Source organism: Rhipicephalus sanguineus, chromosome 3 (assembly GCF_013339695.2).
Source record: "Rhipicephalus sanguineus isolate Rsan-2018 chromosome 3, BIME_Rsan_1.4, whole genome shotgun sequence".
NCBI lineage: Eukaryota > Metazoa > Arthropoda > Arachnida > Ixodida > Ixodidae > Rhipicephalus > Rhipicephalus sanguineus.
The window spans coordinates 97,286,658-97,305,615 of NC_051178.1; positions in this window are offsets into that span (position 1 = coordinate 97,286,658).

The window sequence follows — 18,958 nt, forward strand, 5'->3', positions numbered from 1 at the left end:
ACCCGTACCGTAATGGACATCAGATAGTTTTAAGTGATCGGCATGCTTGTTTGCGTTGAAAGATTATCAGCGTATTGAAAAAGAACTGTCAACGGCCAGCGGCCAAGGCAACCTACAAAGGCCTGCGTCGTTGCGGCAACTGACGGCATTGTGCTCAACAAGTGTCTAGAATTTATATTGCCAGTATTACTGTAGGCGTTATAGGTTCTGTAGAATTTACGCAGACAAAACGTTCGAGTGCCTTTTTACAGTAGCTGAACTTCCTTGAAAGAAATGAATAGGAGTGCTTCTACAAAACAAATAAAGGCCTTCCCACAATGCCAGTGCAAATAAGTTTCTCGAGAGTGAACGTTTATTGAATTTCGCGCTAAATGTTTGTTTCAACCATTGCTGTGATTAAAATTAAACAATAGGAACGGTCTTTAGGTATTCGGAATCCGACAATCTCCGCACCTGTTTAGTTTCTGCCCAAGTCAACATAATTCTTAAAGCTTGAGTCGCAGGTACATTGTCAGTGGATTCTAGTTCGTGCATCATCCACGTGTAAACGGTGCTAAAAGGAGGCGATTTTTCATGACTACGAACGCGTCTGACCTGGAGTTATACACAGGAATTCCTCTGCCTAAGTGGAATACCTGTAGAACCGGGCGCAAGCGGATGCTGTATTTCGCTTTGGACCGTTGAGCCCCTTCCTCAACGCCTGGGTGCTTATTGTTCAAACACTTTAACGAGAATATATGCGCACATATACCTCCAAAATATATACCGTGTGCTCGCCGACGTATTGTGTGTTGCTCAGATAATTGTAAGGAGAGTTCAGGCACTGGTGTACTTCCACACATTTACTCTCTCCAATGAATGTAGGGTACAAATGATCATACTGCGTCTAGCTACTCTTGCACAGAAGATGCATGACGCCTACACTTGTGCAGTCATGCCGCAGTGCATGCCCAGCCTGGACAAGGGCCAACGCAACACAGGGACTTCTCGCCTACGAATCCTTGGATCGCAGATTGCCGATGATGCGGACATGATAAAGAATTAAAGTCACAGGAAACGGAATGAGGCAAAACATTGCCATGGAGGACGATTTGCAGACTTCAGACATTCGTCAAATGCTGAGAAGCCCCCATCGGCACCAACAGCACTGCGTAATTTCGCGCGTCTGTGGCAGATAACGCAAAATCATCTAGAAACAATTATATCAAGAACCATAGGCCTTACCGACAAAGTATGAGGGTGATGTTACCGAGATTGTTACTTCATATAATAAGCTCAATTATAATATAATAAGCTTGATATAATAAGTTGAAAGCTTGCATACCTATTGTCACGCGTCTTATAAGAAATGTGCGCAAATAAGCGAATTTCATGTATGAATCATCTGTAAAGCGCAGAACATTCTCGTTATCTTCTGTCGTCACTCAGTAATGTTACTCATCAACAAGAAAAAAAACAAAGAAAAGTGGCACTGAAGTCATGCCGTCCAAGGATTAGTTCACGTGGCGGCCATTGGGGAGGCGGATGTTACGCAGGAACGGATGTGTGCATTGAGGCAAATATTTAAATAAGAAACAAGCGAACAACACAACCATAAGTAGCGTCTTGCGGAAAGTGCCGGAGTATGCGCTATTATGAAGGAAGCAAAGATCTACGTGCCAAGATGCTGCTGCGCTATGTGTGTAACGTATTATACATGGCAGGGAAATAGTGAGCGTACGGTTTTGGAGATACAAAGCGCTAGATTAAAGCCAAATGACGATTGTTGTTGCACGGCAGAAAGACGTCCAAAGCAAACCCTTCATTTTAGCGTACTATCATGCTCTACTATTATATTCTCTCCAATAACGACGAAAACGGCGTGATATACGACCGCAGCTTCCAGTAGTAGGAAAAATACTACGACGTCGAAGACAATTAAAACGTGGTGGTGATAAAAGCAGATGACGTAGTGTTTATTTCAATGAGGGCAACGAGCTATTGACGTTACCCGAATGCTGCAAGCATGGATACTTTGTAGCTTGCCTACAACTGTTCGTGAGCATCACGGGCCAATTTTCAGAACATTTCTGCTTCTTACAGACATTTAAGGATAGGTAATTCGAGTCGGGCACGAGTCAAAGCCTGCTGTTAAGACTTACTGACTTTGTTATTGCGGTTAGCTCAAATAAAGCAAACAGTCTTCCCACTCCTATAACCATTTGCACGAGCAGCAGCCATAATAGCTTTCGCAAAAAGAAAGGCTGCTCTTTCCTGAAAATAAAAACTAATGCGTGGTAAGCTACGTTCCTCCTTCTTAAAAATAGTTTAAACCTATAGCCATTCCGCAGTTCACCAACTGTGGCTACGATCTTGGGTAAAGGCCAGCAGTTTAAGTGCCTTGACAAACTTTGGATGTATTCAGATGTTGGCTAAATGCAGTCTCCGTTATAAGGCTCTACCCAAATTCACAAATAACAGGCTGCATGAAGTACGCACCGGTAGCAAAAGCGTAACGTGTGTTATTAGGGTTAACAGCCTGCGCGGTCATTAGACTCACTGAAAAGCTTTTTTTTTTCGTAGTACAGAAGTCTAAGAAGTTAGAGGTGCGGTGTTCTGAGACGCGCCAAGTTACGCGGCTGGCTTGGATCGTTACGCAGATGGAGTGAACTCTAGAAGATAATCCAGATGACGTGCTCATTTGCGACGCTATTAGACGAGAGGCAAAAACACGATTTAGGTGGCACGCTGAACGTACACACACAAACACGAAAGAATACGCGGATGGAAACGGTCATCCAGAGACTCCGGAGTAACTTGTTTGACACGAATGACAGGAACATTCGGCGTCACGGTAGCAGGGCTGGGCAGAGATACGCAGAAAAGTATTCCGGAATACAGATATAGAAATACACGAACTGGAAGCCTAAAATACAGATACTGAGATACATTTACCTTTAACGTAAGGGGATATTTCGGAGATACTTTTGCAATAAGACTAAAAAAGTATTCCGGGATACAGTTACAGCGATACAGATACTGGAATACTTTTTTTTTTGAAGGATGCTCATACTACGCAAAGACACTTATTAGTTCAGCATAATGTCGTAATTAAAGTTACAGCGCATCGAAACGTTCAGTTCATTTATTTATTTATTACAGCACCCTCAGCGCCATTAAGACATTGCAGGGGAGGGGGTGGACAAAGTACATAATTAGCAATAATGACAAAATTACAAATATTAATTGCAATAAAATACACTATTTCACAGCAACAGTAACAAGCATTGGATATCGAAATCGAAATACTTGGCGAACAAACTAAGCTATTTTAGAAATAGCACACTTTAAGCAAATCACTCGAATCACTAATGAACACCAGTGAATTGAGAAAAAGCACACGTTTATTTTGAAGATCTGCTTTGCTGAGAAGGTGGCTGTGTAGGCTTCTCAAATAGGCTGCCTTCTAACAGCGTCGGTTCAGCCTAAGCACACGACTCAGGAAAGAAAAAAAGTCTGTCTACCGCTGAGAGCGAGCAGAAATTCGTGTTATAGTGAATAAATATCGCCTTCATAGCCGGATTGCCCTGCAGCGTGGCGATATCTCATATCGGATCATCATGGTACCGAAACACTTCCGCCCTCACTTGCGTTGTTCTGAATGCTCAGAATCCGAAGTCTGTCCCCATCTTCGGAATCCTAAGCCGTCTGACCCCGTCGGCTATAATGAAGCGGTCACCACCACCGACGCTACCAGCACCCATTTCAGAAAGCTGCAACAGGCGAAGTCGGCTCCGGTAGTGGGGAGCCTGCTACCAAAAAAGACCGTTTCACGCATGTAATCAATTAGCGCTTTCGGCCCTGGCGTGCGTCAATTGAGGACACCGCACAAAAGTTCTCCTAGCACCTCGGAAATGAAACCAAGACTGCTCATTCTTAGAGATATACTTCTTCAATGATCCTCACTGTGATTGACACCATAGTTGCGACATATTTGCGAAGCTGGGACCCACAAAGAAGAAAAAGCTTGACCGAAGTCATGGGTGACGCCGAGGTCGGTCAGGTGAGGCGGCTAAGCGCCGTTTTTGGGGCGTCGTTTCAAGGAGTATCACGCTGTTTCAAGGAGTATCACGCTGAAAAATGACACGTGGTTCACATTTTGTGTACTCTAGTGAGTAGCAGAAATAAAGAAGCCATTTTCCTAATTTCACAACCACTGAACCCTGATGACCTAATTTGATTCCATGCTAATTAATCCATAAATATTTGCACCACTGGCTCAATTTTTCGTTTTTGGTCTTCTGAGGTCCTAGCTACTAGGAAAACACGCACAAAAAATGTCTACGGCCAAAATAAAAATCCAGGGCTGAAAGGGTTAGGAACGCACCCTGACATTGGAGAGGTGGCTGAAAGCGCGTCAAAGATAGCCATGTTCTAGTCACTTCCGCCGCGACTACGGGAACTACTTTTGAAAGTGCCGCCGCTTTGAGAACTGAATGCACGCGAAGCATGCAAAGCCTGTTCCAAAGCGGTGTCCGCGCGGGGGGTCGCGAAGTAATAGCTTGCCACCTGAAAAAAATTAGGCATGCTGCACTGACCTTGAGAGACAGTGACTTTTGTCGGCAGAGGCCGACAACACTGCCCCCGCGATTCTGCCGTCTGCGGCGTCGCGCGCTTTACCACATGGACCATTCTGTGCTTGAGCGGAAACCATCGCCGCCCTATCTGTAGGCGACCGGAGGCGCGCCTTTGCTTGTCTTGGCACAAAAAAGAAAAAAAAAACGCCATTCCTCCATTGGAAACACGCCTCAACTCATTTCCGACACAAAAAAAAACAATGTAACGAGATACCCGTGTCCAGCATAGTATCGCGATACAGGCGATACATCGTAAATGTATTTCACTACTGAGATACAAATACATTGTTCAAATGTATCTCGATACATAAATACAGATACTTAAAAGTATCTCTGAAATACTATCGCGATACTCTTGTATCGCGATACTGCCCAGCCCTGCACGGTAGGAACACCGTTATTCTAACAGCTATCAGGCTATGCAAGAGTCTTGCGGAGACTCACGACATTTGCCCTATCTGCCCTGCTGCGGTCTCTGAGTGTATAAATAGTATTTTGTCGTACCGTTAAACGGCAAGGTGCTTGCTCCCTAGTAATTGAGTAACCTCCGCCTGTGCTGACGCCTACGCTACCACATTCCGTTTCTGGAATGCGGGAGGCAGATCTTCGTAGCTTGAGCCGTGAACTCGAGAAGCAGTTCCGCTGGCGTGTGTCTCGCTCCACCAAGCCGTTGCCTCTTTGTGGTGCTTATTGAAGCAGTTTTATTGGTCAGTGCTATCACAATCGAAGCAGTAGGCAGCGAAGAAACACCACTGATGTATGTGGAAGAGGCATCACTCAGGCTAGGAGGTGTCCGACGCTAACACGACGCGAAAGGCAAAGCACGTAGCTGCGTCCTCACCGAATCGAACGCAATCACTGTGTACGCCGCATTGCACCGAGTGCAGAGTTTCGAACAATATTGAACACAGGAGCCCTGTGAGAGGGAAAAGGTGGGAGAGGTATAAGGAGCGTTTGTGAAGCATCGTGCGTCTGCGTCGGTAGCGCAGTTCGTATAATGCCCGGCCGGTATCTTCGCAGACCGAGAGGTCGTGGCTTCGACTATCAGGACTTCCGAATCAACGAAACATTGTCATTTTTTCGTGTCCACTTCAGTGACGTTACTTCCATGACAGAAATGACGTCAGTAGTGTCTTGGTGGACCCGGCCTAAAACTCATTCGTGCTAATAAATAAATAAATAAATAAATAAATAGTCAACAATCACACCAAATTCACACGTGAGCACCGTAAGCAAAAATAGCGACACTAAGCCAGTATTCTACCTTAGGTTCTCGTGATATACATGAAGTGTTAACGAATATATAAAATATGAACTGCTGCTGTGCGCGAAATTTTCCTCGTGCTTGTATTAACTCAGTAGCCACAGAATACCAGACATTTCTTGTCTCCACTAGATTATGTAACCATGGAAGCGATAAAAGAACAATGTTTCGAAATAATTCAGTTGTCTTTATTGCGCAAGAAGTGCCGAAGGCACAGTGAAGCCTACTAGGGCGTTCCACTTTTGCGAAACACTCAATTACAGAACGTGTTTTTGTCACTGTACAATAGCATCCCTTACGACTTACTACGTAGGGTTGACATATGGCCTGACATGGCATTTCAGATCGACTGCGATAGCTGAAGTCGACAATATAAGGCAGTCAGGGAACATATCATTTAGTGTCATTACAGTACGTGCCTGTGAACTCCAGCAATAAGAAAATAAGGTCTTCTTTGGCTGCACTGAATATGGCACGCACAGAAGTTGTGGCAGTAAAAAGTGAAAGATACCTTCTCTTGCAGTGTCACAAAGGTGCTGTGTAGAAAAACCATTGCTACTGCACCGAAGCCACTAGACCCGTAATACACACTGGAATTGCGGCTTTTTCTCTCTCTCTCTTTATATATATATATATATATATATATATATATATATATAGGTATAAGAGTATATGCGCCTTCATATAAGTAACGGTTCATTTTGTGGACGTTTCGATCGGAGTCCGATCGAAACGTCTACAAAATAAACCGTTATTTGTTGTGAAGGCTCATATACTCTTATACTGATATCCTTGCGGCAGCCGAAGTTACTCTTTCTTCCGTGTGTATATATATATATATATATATATATATATATATATATATATATATATATATATATATATATATATATATATATATATATATATATATATATATATATGTATATAATGTATGTAGGTAGTATGTATGTATGTATGTGTGTGTGTGTGTGTGTGTGTGTAATGCTTTCTGATTCCTGCTCTCCCAACGAGGTGTTAGACCAGCTCTTCATTGTAGACCAGATGTTAGCGCATCAATTATTGTACAATTTGCAGAACACGTAATAAACTCGAAGTTTGTTTTATGACCCAAAGGCACTTTGACCGCTTGTATCTATATATCAATCTGCCTAGCCACCTACTTCCAGGCGCTCTCGTGGTCATCTCCTATTTTAGTGTATACCGAAATTGGCATAAGTCGACATGAGTGTATGACATATACGATTAGCTGGTTATAGCATGATTTCTCTCGATTGTCTCAAATCAGGCGTAGTACGTAACATCGAGGATATCGTCAACGAGCTCAAAAGCGCACATTTAGGTCTTGATTTCACGTGGGAACTCCCACAGCAATCTTCACTGCAGTTCATCGACATAGAAATCGGGTTTGACACGCACCACGCGGGCTGGCATAATAACACTAGAGGAAGGAAAGAAATTTTACGCTTCCAGTTAAACCTCTGGAAACTCACCAAAAGAGGGATAGCATTTTTATGCATCATGCATTCGGCAAGAGCTCAAGAAATCCTGCCATCGTCTTCTGGAGCATGGTCTTAATAATCATTTGAAAATATGAAGAGACAGTGGCTATCTCCAAAGCATGCTCGTAGAACCCACGCGCCTCCAAAGAAAAATAATAGTTTGACTACGGAAAATCGGTAGTTATTGCGCACAAGCATGGCATTTACCACCGTATGAAGAAAGTAGTGCGAGGATATGGTGTCCGCGTTCTGTTTTGTGCGCCACATAAACTTAGGTGACTCTGCAAAGCAGGGACCGATAACCGAGCAAGGAAAAAGTGCTCAACAAACCACCGAGACCCCTTTGTACAACGCTCCAAGAATGTCGCGTACAGTATGCGGCAAGAAATACATAGGGCAGACAGGAGGCTGCGTTAAAGAATATGTCATGTAACACACAGAAGCCTGCCAACAAATGCAAGGAGCAGGAGACCTCGCGGCACATTGCAAACGATGCTCATGCACGCCGAAGTTCCGCGAAAACACGTTGCTAGCACGTGGCGGTGACAATGATATCAGCGATGTGAGAGAAACCCTTTTTATCCCGTTCAGTCACGAATTATGATGCACTGTCTGCAAATGCGTCAAATTCGCATGGCATGATTTCAAGACGCTCACTATTACATTCCAAGAAAGAAAACGAAGGATTGTGTTGTTTTGTGTGAGTTTGAGTAATTAAGGCTAATTAGCGTGTAAATAATTATTTAATTATTCTGCCATCAGTCATCTTGAATACTTGCATAAAAAGGATCAACTGTTAGGCCCGAAAAGCATGCACGCCTTCTTTTTTGGTTCTATTCGTTTAGAGCGGAGAAAAAAAATACTCTTGACGTTGATCCTGGAACGCGGCACGTCGAACGATCGTCTAACGTGGTAGTGTCTCCAGCAAAGTGATCCGCTAGCAATTCGCAGGACAGCGCAGTTAAATGACCGCTAGTTGTCCAATTGGAAGTGTGCACGAATGTGCACACTGAGTTTCAGGCCATTTGAAGAAACACGCGGTGTTGGACGCGCCTCCGAAGTTCGCGTCCTCAAACGAGGACGCCGTGTCGCAAAGGGTTAACATAGCTGCAAAAGAGAAATGCATCGGCACACCCTCGTTACATTTAACGCAGGCGGAAATAAAATTTCAAGAAAGGAATACACTCGGATCGCGCGAAAATTTGTACTTACGAAAGCGTATGTTATAACCTTGCATCATCTTTGTTTTATGTTAGTCTTTTCGCCACGTCCTGCCCTTTTCCTTATCCCTCCTATTTGATTGTTTACCTTAATTTGACACTTCGCAAGATGCGAATAACCAGCAGTGAGTTTGCGCGCCGCCTGTCCTGTAGTCCGTGTCTCGACCCCCTCTCATAATACGAAGCGCAAGAAGAAATCATGAACAGCCACCAACTAGCCCAATTCGTCGCTCTGATAACCTAGCGCCTTTGTAAGCCCATAATAAGAGCACAGTTACCTAAATTACGCAAGGACGTCGTTCTACCTCGCAGCGTTGGGCGCAAAGTGAACAGTCAATCTAGCGTTTAAGCTACTTTCTTACTACTTCGCATGAAAGGGATCGCCAAAATGCGTACGAATTGTAGGATTTCTTTTTAATTCTTGACGTCGCATAAATCCTGAAAGCACACTCCTTATCATCAGGGATATACAAAAGAGGAATGCACTAACTCGAAGGTTGCGCCCTGTGCCGCTGCGTGTTCTTGTGTCCCTGTTCACCTGGCGCTATTCCTTACGAAATATACAGACATTCTCGTCCCGATATACGCCCGAATGTGCCTTTGGATAGGTTGATTTAATAAGTGGATCAACGATTTCGGCATTTTGTCATAACGACATCTTCGGAGAAGAGGACGTATTCCGCGCATGAGAGAATGCATTCTGAATTATTACATACATTACTCAGTATCTATGAAGGAATGTATCTTTCAGCACCTTGGCTCCTACCGGCTCAACTTACGCTATGTTCGGACGCCAGCACGCTGTGCGAAATTGCTTTGTCTGCGCCATATTTGCCTTGCGTCATCTATCTCCTTTTTTGACGTTATTATCTTCCAGTTTCACAATTCGAAGCACTCGCACAGATTCGATCATCTTGAATAAAAGGACTAATGCTTACGGCCTAGACCGAAATTGGGTCTCATAACGACTGTGATTCCGGCGCGTGGCATTACAGTAACGCATCGGTTTCGATGGGGTCGGCGCTCGCTGGAGGCATTGTTTCGCAAAGGAATGAGCGGAATGTGGCTCGCTTCAACTGTATTGCCGAGGGTCATTATCCCTATGGGAAACTGGAGAGAAATATTCCGGCATTTGTTGAGCAAACGGGAGTACAGATTGGGGCACACTTAGTCATGATCCAGGGAGCGATCGGCGGCTTGCGGCGAATGCAGGCGTACAGCTTTGGCACACGCGTTTCGTTGATTGAGGGGCATTGGAGTCTGTGGCGTAATCCGCCCCAAGAATGCGCTATTATAGAAAATCTATGGCTCTTTCTCTTTTTTAACACGAAAGTGTTTTATGCCGGGGTCCACCAAGTACATCCGTCACGGATATGACGTTGATAAAATGGACGCCAACAGGTGAGAAAGAAAAAAACCAAGAAAAACATACCCCGCTGGGAATCGAACCCACGACGTTGCGGCCGCGACGGCAAGCGCCCGACGCTCTACCGACTAAGCCAACTCGAGAGATGCTAGGCACGGCGCGGACGCGCCTTATATCTTTCACACCTTCTCTTTCGCGGCGGGCAGAGCGGGGCGGTGCCGCCGTCTGTGAGAGGTGAAAAGAAGTAATGCTTCACGATCGACACTTACTAGCGCTTACTCCGAGATTGCACGTGATATCGGAGGTCATGGTTAAGCGTCTCGATACCAGAGAGGTAGACTGGCCGCGCTGGCGTCGCCGAGGCACCCTTGACGCAGTTACGTTCTTTGCCTTTGTATTCGTGTTAGCGTGCGTCGGCTCATCGGAGTAGTGCAGCTTCCACGTGCACGAACGTGATTTCTCTGCCGCCGACTGCTTCAATTGCGAGAGCACCGACTAACAAAACTGCTGCAATATGCGTTGCAGATAGGACGCGATTTCGACGGGCGAATGTCGTGCCTTGGTGGAGCGAGAGCAGCGCCTGCGAGACAGAGGTCAGCGGGACGCACGCGTTTGCGACTCAGGCTACGAACCTCTACCTCCCGCGTTGCTGAAGTGCAGTGTGTGTTATGTATGCATGAGCACAGGCGTCGGCTACCCATTACTAGAAAGCGCACACCGTGCCGTTTCTCTCCTTAATTGACGACGCTTTGAAGAAGTGCATACCGGGTACCAATGTTGATTATGAGCTTGTTGATATCATCCTTACGCGCGATTCACGATTCGCTGTGTCCAAATATATGTTCACACCGTCAGCTACCTCAACGGTTTAATCATGATCATGGGCGTTAGTCGTCGCGATAGAGACATGCTGTCAACATGGGTGCATCCACGTCAAACGGTGCTATAGCTGCCAAACACGAATAGACATTGTACAAGCTCTCATATATCATAAGCACTACTTCTGTGAAGACACGTTTCACTTTCGTGTTATACCGATTCCTATGACGGAGGGATCAGCCATGTTTTTTGCGTTTAGCGCGACGGGCATTCCCATATAGGCCAACCGGAGCGGCGGGAAAAAATAAGTCATACATCCCTGAGCATTACGCAAGAGAAAACCCGCTGTTCAACTATAGCTTAGAAAGAGGCAAAATATTTGGATGAATGCAAAACTGTATAGTACAGATTTCAGCAGTACAATATCGTCGTCTTTTTTTGTTCTCCAATTGAATACTTAGAACGAAAGCATATAAAAACGATTTCGTCTTGCGAAATAAATTTCTGCTTGAAACAGTACATATATATATATATATATATATATATATATATATATATATATATATATATATATATATATATATATATATACATATGCGAAATGGCATGGCGACACGGACAGCGATGGCAAAATCCCGCCGGGAGTGTCTATATAAATTCCATGCAAAGACTGCCATGCAAATTGCGACGTCGCCGTGACAGTGCCACGTATTTCAAATAGTGTCTCCCTCAAATTACAGCTGCAACGCTATACAGTTGCCTATACAGCAGCCCTGCATATGTGGAAGGACAATGAGATTTCTCGATGCTCTCAGGTATATATAGAACTGTGTCGTTCAGCTTGTAAGAGCAGTTATAATATTTTTCGGAACGCAAGTTATTGAACCCCAGGCGAGGCATCGAAACGAACTCATCGAGCTTCGTCTGAAAATGAAAAGTAAGCATGCCTCCTATCTCATTACTAAGAGGTATCAGTTCATGTGTAGCCACGTGTAAAAAAGGAAAGAAATAAATCAAATATGTAAATCATATATAATACACGTTACATAAACGCGCGAGATCCCATTTTCGTCGCCGTTTCATGGCCATTTGTCACTTGCACTCTTTCATACTGCTGGCTTTCGGCAGCGTGACCACTACCCTCTTAGCCATGTCAGCCATGGTTGTTAGTGGATATTAAGGTCTCTTGCATTGTAAGGAAGCCTCAATGGAAATATGCGCGAGCTGATGCAAGAAAAAGAAAGAAAGATGGTCGGACTGAATGTGAGAAAGCACGTCAAAGAAGAATGTGCCTGCGATAAGAATAGAAAACTACAATAAACAGGTATGACGACCTGGCTGCATCTTTGCAATGGCGGTCAAGTTTATAATTCCCGTTCTCCATCGGTTTTCTGATTGTGTTGTAGCTTTTTGTCGTGCCGATTCGTTTTCTTACAGGTGCAGCTCTTCATTCGGACGGAAAGCCTCTTAGCCTCTTCGGAATTGAACTGGAGCTAAGTTAAGCTGGGAGCGGTAAGCCAATGCTAGAAAGTAATTGGATTCCACAGAACTTTCTCGGCGTCAGTGGAAGATATGTGGCCAAAATGCAATTTTAAGCTTGTCTTCTTTTTTTTTTTAGATTCATGTTCGTCGTTAGCACTTTCCACGCGCGAGGTTAAAGCTTGCCTTTGCTGAACACACCGTGCCAATGACCTTGCTCGTTTTCCGTGGAAAAACCTTTCGGACCCACCTCTCCCCGCACCCACCCACTGGCATTTCTGTGGATAAGAATTGCATTTATGCTCTCGTATTTGCCGTTAATACCATTTCAGACTTCGCCGCGGCTGCACATAAATTTTTATAGCTCGAAGGCTCCTTCCTTGAGTTGTGTTTTTATTTAACTTGGAAATCTAACCCCGAAGGCATTTCGCACCTGTGACCTGTTTTTTCTACGTTCGAAGAATATGCGTTTATTTTTCGCTTTACTTGCTACGGCGTTTCACGTGAAAGTTCACGCTACACACATGAGGTTCTTGTTTTTCGTTCCCTCATGAAACCCTTGAACGAGGTGCAAAGGGTCCCAAACCTTGAGATGGCGCATATGTTTTGCTAGGAGACCTTTAAAGTGAAAAAAATTAATATCTAGGATTTCCCATTTTCTTTCAAATACTTAGAGCTTAGTATTCCCACTACAATGCTACAAACGCCTGCACCAGGTATCGAACGATATTTTGAATTTTGTTTTTTCTGCGGAATTTTTTATCATTTATTTTTACGTAAAAGACACGTAGTCACTCTAGAAAAAAAAAACAATAGTACCACTCGTTCAACTACCTCAAAATTATGAGGCTTAATATTGTCCAAATGCAGAATATTGAAAGATGTCCTAAACAAGGTGTGTGACCGGGCTAGTTGGTATTCCATATTGACGTGAACAGCGCGTGTAATACACAAGGACGAAGAACAGTCTTAAACAAACTTCACTTCACTTTGGGCTTCAATTTCTGTCCATTACGTGTTTCTGGACTGCACTTCCCTTTAGATCCAAGCAGTAGAGGGACACTACAAATGTCACGTTGAATTGAGTAAAAGACTACCTCGGCATTCAAGTTCACCAGCACAAAAAATAATGTTGAAGAGACCAAGGAAGGCGTTTCTTCAAGAGCCTTGTCATCTCCAGGACCCAAACCATCGATATACTTCCAGGGCAAGACGAGTACGTTTGCCCGGTACCAAAAACGAAACAGTGTTGGGAAGCGGTATTCCAGCGTGTTAGAGCTATCGTGCTTAGTTAGGGAGTAGAGCGAGTGCACAAGTTTCGCCATAGCCATCTCTAGGAGAACTAAAGGAAGCGGGGGCTCCGATGCACAGTGGCCTCTTACATTCCCATCATGCTCGGGCTATGTTTCCGTGTTCGCGAAGCTTTAGAGAGCTAGAACACAATCTCGTTATGTTTATGCATAAAATTTCGCCGCGCTTACTGTCTCTAAGGGCGAACGAGAAATTAAAGAAAATTGCTTGCAGATTCAGAGTTTTAAGGCACCACGCGCTGCCATCCTATGCGTATGCTTCTTGACACAAGGCCGTTTAAACAGTACCCCTTATCAGCGAGGCCCAATCAATGCATACAAAGTGAAGGATTTAAGTTTCCGACTACAAAAACATATAATTTAAAGATGACAAATGCTCACTTTAAGTTCCACAATACGAGTGAGGACAGCGGGCCTAGAAATTCCCTAGACAAGGGAATAAAATGAGAAAATGGTGGCGCGACTACGCATGTGTTCCTCATACGGCTTGATTGTGATTATGTACCTATTTCTCTGTCCATAATGTTGTGCGTAAAGTATAGTCGATGTCTGTTTTTAAATGCATGCTGTATGCCTTGAAAATCAGTCTTTTGGATTCCTACGCAGGTTTTCTTTGTACACCCATGTCTGTGTTTTCAAGAGTGCGTCCACATCTTCTGCAACTCTCAGATAGGTGTGTATCTGTCATTAAAACTTTCACACATGCACACATGCGTGACTGATACAGGCCGGCCCACCGGACATTGTATCTTATATAATACTCCAGTTGCAATAACAATGGACTTCGCAAGATTCCTCTTCTCACTGGCTTGCTTCCTCTCCCGTTATTTTTGTGCGTTGTGCATTGTTTCATTTGCCTGGTGTACTTGTAGCAGTATTTCCTTCCCCTTGTACTCATTAGCAAAATGTAAGGATCTCTCCCTTTCAGGCTGTGTCACTTTATGCACTGGCACACGTGAACATCAACGGAAACCCACCAGCGCAACTGATTACAATTACTGGAATAAATATTTGACTGCACTTCCCGTACATCATTGACGCCACTGTCAATCTACAGAATCGCCGCTTTAATAAATATATTTAAGAACTGAAAGGCTGGCGTTTTTCATCGACTGCCACTGCAAATAGGTTTCGCTTGAAGTTTATGTGGTTGCGCATTTCGTGTTTTGAGTATGACGCTCTCAATGTCCTAATGCTATTATTTTTAAGCAGTGATGGCGATAACGAAGATCGTACATTTGACATATTTAAATCATTTGGCAGAAGAAATTACATCTTCGATATGCGACAGTACTCAGAAGGTCGAATAAAGTTTAGCGAGTAGTCCGCGTAAACACATTAACGCGAGCTCCTGCGTTTCACCCGATCATGACGTCTACTTCACAAGTATTCGTTTTTTTCTATTAAGATGTAGACTTGCCTTCGGGCACCAGGCTTCGTGCTCATTATATGTCTGCTGCAATGCGTCTGTTGTGTATTGTTATGATGAAAGATGTTTATTTGAAGATGGGCTGATGGGCAAAAGGGGCTGAATGGCTGCCGCCTGGCACCGGTACACTCGCAAGACCAGCGCTCTTCGTCCTCCTCTTCTTTTCGTCCTGCCTGTCGCATTAGCGTAGCACTCCTCCCTCCACAGACGAAGCCCGCCGGGCGAGTAACGGCTACGTGAACGCGGAGTCGCGCGGACGACAGCGCTTTAGGCGCGCGACGTGAACGAGTTGCGTCTGCCGAGAACGGTAGCCGTGGTTTAGGAGACGAGCTATCGAGTACGTGAGGTCACTGAGGCGATCGACGATGACGAAGGGGCCGGTGTAACGTGCCAGAAACTTTTGACACAGGCCACGCTTGCGAAGCGGCGTCCAGAGCCAAACTATGTCGCCTTTGTCGTAAGATACGTCCTTGTGCCGTGAATCGTAGGTGATCTTGGAACGGTCCTGGGAGGCCAGCGTACGAAGCTGAGCTACACGCCGTGCCTCCTCTGCGCGGCAGAGAGTCTGGGCAATAGAAAGGTCCACATGAGTATGAAATGGCAGAATGGTGTCAAGGAAGAGTCGAGGTGGTCGAACGTAAAGAAGATAGAAGGGGCTGTAGGCAGTGGCTTCATGCCTCGCCGTGTTGTAGGCGTACGTAATAAAGGGGAGGATGTCATCCCAATTCTTATGCCTTGAATTGACGTACATAGAAATCATATTGGTGAGCGTTCTGTTCGTGCGCTCGACGAGACCATTTGTCTGCGGGTGATAAGGGGTCGCGTGGCGAAATCGACAATCACAGAGACGCAAGAGTTCTTCGACCACGTCTGCAACGAACTGGCGTCCACGATCACTCACAATAATTCGAGGTGGTCCATGGCGAAGTATGACTGTAGACAGGAGGAAACTCGAAACATCGATTGCCGTGGCTGTTGGTATTGCTGCTGATGATGATCGGTAACAATCGTGAAGTGATGGCCGTAGAGATACGGGCGGAACTTCTGGACAGCAAAAACTACAGCGAGACACTCTTGCTCCGTTACGGTGTAATTCTGTTCGGCCTTGCTCAACGAACGGCTGGCGTACGCAATGGCATGCTCGGCGTCACCAAAACGCTGGATGAGGACAGCACCGAGGCCAATTCCACTTGCGTCGGTGTGCACTTCCGTTGTGGCAGAAGGGTCAAAATGGTGGAGTATGGGTCCGGAAGAGAGCAGGAACTTTAGCTGCCGAAACGAAGAGTCGCAATCCGTTGTCCAGGTGAAAGGCGTGTCCTTGCGTAGCAATGAGGTCAGAGGGTACGCAGTTTCGGCAAAATTGGGCACAAAACGTCGAAAGTACGAGCAAAGACCTAAGAAACTTCTTAACTCGCGTTGCGACTGCGGTTGCTTAAAATTGCTCACTGCGGCAACCTTCTGTGGGTCTGGCCGTACGCCGTGCTTGTCCACTAGATGTCCGAGTACTAGCGCCTCTCGTTGGCCAAACTGGCATTTCTTTGAGTTGAGGGTAAGGGCAGCCTGTTCGAGGCACGTCAAAACAACGTCAAGTCGCTGGTTGTGTTCTGCAAAGTGCGACCGAAAATTACGACGTCATCTAGATAGCATAAACAAATCTCCCATTTTAGGCCGCGCAGAACCGTGTCCATGAACCTTTCGAACGTCGCGGGCGCGTTGCACAAACCAAACGGCATAACGTTGAATTCAAACAAGCCGTCTGGTGTCACAAAAGCTGTTTTCTCTTTGTCAGTGGAATGCATCGGTATTTGCCAATAGCCCGATCGGAGGTCCACAGATGAAAAGTAGGACGCCGAGTGGAGACAGTCAATGACGTCGTCGATACGGGGAAGCGGATACACATCCTTTTCGTCACGGAATTGAGGCGCCGGTAGTCGACGCAAAACCTCCAGGATCCGTCTTTCTTTCTCACAAGTATGACCGGTGCAGCCCAAGGGCTAGAAGAATCTTGAATGACGCCCTTGGCCAGCATGTCATCCACCTGGTCAGCGATAACCTTACGCTCCGACGCGGACATGCGGTAAGGCTTCTGCCTTATTGGATGCGCTAACCCGGTGTCGATCCTGTGACGAGCCCGTGTGTTGGGAATGCGCACTTCCTTAGCTTCCTGGCTGAAATCAAACAGCGATGCATGCTTCCTGAGGACACTGACCAGCGCTTGACGCTTCTCGGAGGTCAGTGACTTGTTAACCATATTCAGGAAAAGTGATGAGTCTTGAGGAACACAAGGGCTAATATCAGTTGCTCGGGCTTCTTCGTGCGATGTGTCATTATTTAAAGCTGCTATATCGATGCTGGTATCCACTTCAAACGATGCAAGCCTCATACCCTTGGGTAGCACAACAGACTCGTCAGATACATTTGACACCCAAAGTGTGGTTGTTCCGCGGGCCAAAGAGATGACGCATCGAGGTATGAAACGCACTTTTCTTCGTTATGATCGAAGACACCGGTTCGGCAATAGCAGCAAGTGCATCAATGTCAACACTATCAGCAGCTACTCGAACTCTGGATACGGAATGTGCCGGGAGGACGACATCTTCAAGGACGGCGAGGGTGCGCGAACAGGTAGAAGGTCGGTCGGAAAGAGGGGGGCAGGAAAAGCTCGCCGGTCCCACAGTCAAGCGTGGCACCGCACTGCTGTAAGAAGTCGAGGCCAAGAATTACATCATGTGTAGACTGAGCAAGAACTGCAAATTCGGCTTGATATAACTTGTCGGAGAAATAAACGTTCACTGTGCACACACCAAGGGGTCGGAGCAATTGTCCACTTACAGCACGAAATGTGTTAGCGTTGTCCCAGTGAAACATTACTTTACGACCGAGTTTGGTTTTGAAATCCAGACTGATGACAGATACACTCGCTCCCGTGTCTACTAAGGCTGACGTAGCAACATTGTCCACTAAAACACTAATCTTGTTGTGATGCATGGTGACTGGCGGAGGCATAGGAGAATGTGGCTGAAGATGACCGGCGACCTCACCTCCATCGGTCGCGCCGCCTAGTTTCCCGGCGGTGGGGACGTGAGACGTCGTAGAGGAGATGGAGACCTGTGTTGCCGTCCAGGCGGTGGCGTCAAGCTCCGCACGGAAGCTGGCGAGTCGCTGCGGTAATTCAGCCGATAGGGCGTCCTGCGATCAGGGCCGGGAGGCCAGTTGGCTCTGTCACCAGGGTGATTGTTGCGCCGATAGAAAGTCCGTGGTCGCTCAGTTGATGGGGCTGACATGCGACGTCGCTGGGGACAAAATCGGGCGACGTGGCCGCGGACGCCACATTGGAAGCAAATGGGGCGCTCACGAGACATGCCGAAATTGCCAGCGGGAGGATACATGGCGCGGCCGTCCCACGTTTGAGAAACTGCAGATGGGCCGCGTACGAAGCCGTCGTGGCCCTCGTAACCGAGATGGGCGTTCACTGCAGGGCTTGGTACCATTGGACGCGGTGCGAAGTTGTATGCATCAACGGAAGCAGCATTGATGGACGTCACACTCGGATCGCACGAAGGAAGAGGCTCCCGAGCCCGAGGAGACGGAACAGACGCCGCTTCACGTCGGTCGAGCTCTTCCCGCACCACTTGGCGGATAATTGACGCGAGGTCAGACGGGGCTGGAGCGACGTCAACGCTGGCGACAGTCGTTACGTTGGCCAAGCGGCCGAACTTCGGTGTGATGCGCCGAGCTCTCAATGCTTCAAATGTGCGGCAGTGAAGGATGACGTCACTCACGGACTCTAGATTCTCCTTCGCGATGAGGTAGTGATAGACGTCCTCTGCAATTCCTTTCAGAAGGTGACCCACTTTGTCCTCTTCAGTCATCCGAGGGTCTAGGACCTTGCACAACTTGAGCACTTCCTCAATGTACGTTGTGCAGGTTTCCCCAGGAACCTGAGCGCGTTG